The 5,307-nt window shown below is 36.6% G+C and overlaps 1 pseudogene; it reads right to left on the bottom strand.

Moving 5' to 3' along the window:
- Window positions 1-1,630: 1,630 nt before the first annotated feature.
- Window positions 1,631-2,176, bottom strand: LOC149141112 (protein DETOXIFICATION 16 pseudogene; annotated as a pseudogene).
- Between the last annotated feature and the right edge of the window lie 3,131 nt (window positions 2,177-5,307).

Raw genomic sequence — 5,307 nt, forward strand, 5'->3', positions numbered from 1 at the left:
CTTCATCTTGTAATTTCTCTTTTGCACCAGAAGAAAACCATGAAGGGCATGTAAAATCTGATTTATATATCTTGTTATACAATGTCATAAGGCTTGGATCATCAAAAGGCAAGTAACCTGCTATTAAAACAAATAGGATGACACCACATGACCACAAGTCTGCAGTTGCCCCATCGTATATCTACCCTTTTTCCAGCCACTATAGTGAGCAAATGACTGCATATGGAGGTCATCATTCAGAGTAATAACATCAGCAATTACATGCAGTGTTCAACAGAGATTTAATAATTGTTTTTCACCTCCCAACACTTGGGTATACTCAGGAAATCAACACAAAGGTACTACAGTATTTAATCTAGCAAATTTCAACCCAGAAATGACAAATTCGTGGCACCTTCAGATCTGAGATCAACATGAAAATATCAGTCCCTAAGACAGATTTTTGGCCCACTAGTTGTAGTAAATTCGACCACAAGTTCAGCTCCAAATTTTGAAGATAGACTTGGCACAAATTCTTGAAATGCAAGTAAATCATTTGTCCTCCTCTAGGGTGTAATTAGCTGATCGAAACCTTGCTTTGAAAGGCAGCAATATGGACAAATATTCCAGAACTTGGCTGAGCGAATGATTTCTAGGAAGACCCTACACGGTCTCTCCAAAATTGGCACAACAATTCAACCTCAACTCCCTAAAAATGCACTTCAACTTCAACTACAGGAATATTACTTCATTCTTGGGATCTAAAATAATTAATTAGCTCTGCCTCCTTGAAGCAAACCGTCATCCCTGACTTGTTGAGACAGTGCACTTAGGCCAAAATCTGATACTTTAAGATTTCCATATGTATCCAGAAGCAAATTTTCTGGCTTCAAGTCCCTATGGTAGACACCCCCCCATTCGTTTCACCAGAAACGGATCCAATTCTTATGCTGCTCGATAGCCGAGGGATGAGCATCCATGGAAATATCTTTTCAGTGGCAGGCGCACCTCTGTGTCTTATTTGGAATAACGCCATTATCTAAACCGCGGTGAGCTAAACAAAAAACATCGCTCAGCACATCATCCTTATAAGTAGCATCTGTCGTGATTCTGGTGATTTTGCTAATGCAGGTGGCCATCAGAAGTGCCACATCTCAATCCCGGTGTCAATGGCGATCTTGTGGCAATCAAACCTTTATAAAGACCATTTGACACATGGCATTAATCACTGAATTTCATAAGAGCACTCTCATATCTTTAATATGCGCATTAATGCTGAACCAACATGCTTTATAATATTTATGACACTTGCATTTATATCGGTCATCTTAAAACCCATGTGCCTTGAAGAAACGGCTACAACGCATTTCGCATAAGCCAGGTAATTACGATAGCTCCAAAACATTTTTGTTTCAGAGAGTAATATCAAGAAGGAGGCGCTGTGTGTCCCAGTCTAAAAAAAATGTGATCCCCTGCAGTAATAAACACAATGCTGCCTCTCTGTAACACTTGGAGTATGAATGCGAAATTTTTTGAAGGCGCTCACATTTAACCAAAACCTGATCAACTTCTTTTGGGTGCTCCCATATATCCTTTTCTGTGCAGCAGTGATAAATTTTTGATAAGACTTTCCTTTGTTAGCGCAATGTTCTTAGCAACAGAACAGGTGCTCAAATGCCGAAGGTCCCCTGCCGCCAGCATGCAGTGCAAAGGCTAAAATGACAGCTATAGGCATGCCAACCACATAGTATGCCCCAAGATTTGCATAGGCACCCAACGTTTGCCATCCACATCCTCTAGCAATACCTGATAGAACACCTTGGATGGCATCCATAAATGTTGAGGGTACAAGCAGTGGCATCATGGTTGAAATGCATTCAACTACCTCTACTTCATTGCTATAAGCATAGCCCCATACATCTCTGATAGAGAATAAAATATATCCTATCATAAGAGCCTCATTGACTGCCATACAAACCCCGACACACACTGATAACTGTGCAGTGCGTGAGCGTCCAGCTCCTAGTTCATTGGAAACTCGTGTACTTACAGCAGCACCCACGCCAAAAGGGATCATATATGCAACTGCATCAGTGCCAAGACAGATGGAGAGAACTGATATCTCAAGTTCAGGCTTAGGTAACAAACCGGAGAATAGAACAAGCATTTCAAAAGACCAGTATTCCAAGCAACGCATTACTGCAGATAGAATAGTAAGCTTAAGAAAATTTGTAATGTCATATAAAGCTTCCCTTGAGAAAGATGTCCATGTCTTCTTGCATGCAGGGGAAGATTTAACATAAATTGATAGAAGTGCCACATTTAGCCAATTGGAAATGCTATTTGCAAGCGCAGCCCCTTTATTACCTAATCCAACTTTGAACACCAATACCCAACAAACGGGAACATGAACTTTATCATAAATATTTTTCAAATCTTTCAATCCATTGTGGCGCCCTGCTTTGTGAAAGAAGTTACAGATTGTGAAAAGACAATCCCAAATATCAAACACTCTATGACTTATAAAATTTAATAGATTCTTTGTCTAGAGGATTCAACACAAAATCTCCTGCAAGTCTCCCACATTAGTATGTACATCTTTCACAATCACCCATGAGCCAGAATTCAGAGATAACTCCCTTAATGTATTTGATGGCAATCCTACAATAGCTGCATCATCATAAGGTGTCTCCTTGAACATACTGCCACTGCTCCCATCAACATTCCTGGAAGAAGAACTCTGTACAATAAGCATGCTAGGATTTGGACCTTCACTGAAAACTCAAACAAATCCCCAGTTTCGTAGCACGCTACGAAACCACTCAAACAGGTAGCGCTGCGAAACTGCTAAAAAGAATTCTGGCGCTGCGAAAACACCCACTCTTTAAGCCAGGCTAAAAAAATTTTAACTACAGCATTTTCAGTGATAACAGGATTCATGAAATAATTACATGATGTTGTTGGAATTTCTCCCTACCTATGAGGAAGTGTTAATTTGGTAGCTCAGTGACAAAATCCAACCATGGGATGAGATTTCTCTTTTCGATAGGACCAATTTTGACTATTGAAGCACTCAATTTGGATACGGGAAAGTGTATTTTTGAATTAAAATCCCACGTGATCATATTTGATCAAGTTGCCCCTAAAGAAAATTGGACACCCTTTGAAGGCTATAAATACAAGTGACGTCATCCTCATTTGGAAAATTATCTTGGATCATTCTTCTATTCTCTTTCATTTTTTTGGCCCACATAGGTCCGAGGTAGGGTCGTGAAGGAATGGGTTTGCATAAGGGTGGAATTGTAGGGTCCAAAGCTCATATCTTTGTTTTAGGGTTTTGGGTTTCAGTCGCAGGCATGTCAAAGAGAAATATTGGCTATAAACACACGTAGGCCTGGTCATCGATGGGATTAAATCCTCTCCAATGCACGTCACTTTTTGGGTGCAGTTGGGACCTAAGATTGGATTTTTCAGTTGACTGCAGATTTTACTGATTGGCCTCAATATTCGACTACTGTTTGCTGACAATAATAGTTGATCATAGGCTTCTAAATTCAGTTTTTGAGTGTTTTCATTGTTGGGTTCATTTCATGAATATTGTTTAGTTGATGTTGTTGGATAGTTTTATGGGTGAATATATGGTTCATTGTACTCTTTTTTGTTGAATCACGCAATGAAAATCTAATAAGAAGAAGAATTTGAAAGGGTTTTTCCCATAGTGGGTTTTTCCCTGGTCTCCAGCCAATCCTCATGTCTCTATGTGTGAATTATTTTCTTCTATTTATTCCTTTCTATTACATTGCATTAATGATGATATTGTTCTTTCTATATAGTCACATATGTTGTTGAATAATGATGTAAATATGAATAATGTTATGATGTTGTGGGGTGAATTTCATATGGAAATAATGAAATGAAGTTATCAAAGAAAAGAACAACATATCCCTAAGAACAATTAACATTCCTTGGATGAGGAATTAAATTATACATCCAACGAATGTTGTCACTTCAAATTTGAGGAAAACCGTAGGGAGATAGGTTTAAAATATGAGTTGAAAAAGTAATTTTTGTATTTTGTATTTATTTATTTATTTTTTACATTTTTTACTCCAAAAATGGTGAATCAACCCCATGGTTGACATCGTCATATTGAATCTTATTGGTTCTTATAAAGTTGATTTCATTTGTACATTTTTGTTTTGAGGTGCATTTTTTACCACAAAATTTCTATGATGTCTCATGTCACCTACTCATGACTATAATGGACCCAATAAGGTTGTGCATGGGAGATGGCTATAATACATACAAAATTTTAGGGGCGAATGTTCGCCCTTTGGCGAAATTAAGGGGTTTTTGATTTTTAGTGGGCGAATATTTTGTATCATAGTACATTTTTACAAATCACTTCAAATAGCCCACCTTATTTTAAGGGAGAGGGTAAAAAAGGTAAATTTAGCCCTTGAAATTAGGAGTTACAACCTTCCATTCACCCATTTTCAAGAATAGGTTTTATTTTAGTGAATCCGTTCAACCATTTTCAAGAATAGGTTTTATTTAAGTGAATCCTATGGGCCAAAGGCCCAAATACCATATTTATAAAAGAGGTATGGTAAATTAATAAAAATATAAATAAATTAGAGGTATGGTAAATAAGTAAAACATTTTTTATATTTACTCCATAGGCGACCCTATATACAGGCAATGGTGTAAACAAAGAAAAATATAAGTAAAGTGGAGGTATGGTAAATAAATAAAACGTGTTTTTATACTTACTCAAAATGTATGGTAAATAAATAAAAATATAAATAAACTAGACTAAATAAAACCTCTTTTTATATTTAGTCCATAACTCTTGTTCTATTTATGAAGGCTCAAGAAAGAGGTTTTATTTAAGTGAATCCTATGGGCCAAATACCATATTTGTAAAAGAGGTATGGTAACTTAATAAAAATATAAATAAATGAGAGGTATGGTAAACAAATAAAACATTTTTTTATATTTACTCCATAAGTCACCTTATATTTACGAACACTAAAAAATGCGTTATATTTATGTGAAACCTATGGGAAAAATACTATGGGACAAATACCATGGACTAGATTGTTATTAATACCATGCAAAAAAAACATTATTAACCCTAATATTAGTATTAATAAAAATGAAAATGGCACATGGTATTGACCCATAGTATTCACCAAAATGTCACATGGTATTGATCCATGGTATTCACCTGGAATGTAGCCTATTTAAATGGGGGAATTAAACCAGCATAGATCCATCTTTACTCTGGATCTACTAACCCCTGAGAGGTATCCAATATCATGATAT

Source organism: Pinus tabuliformis, chromosome X (assembly GCF_031772625.1).
Source record: "Pinus tabuliformis cultivar Carrire ecotype Pingquan chromosome X, CPIR1, whole genome shotgun sequence".
Classification (NCBI taxonomy): domain Eukaryota; kingdom Viridiplantae; phylum Streptophyta; class Pinopsida; order Pinales; family Pinaceae; genus Pinus; species Pinus tabuliformis.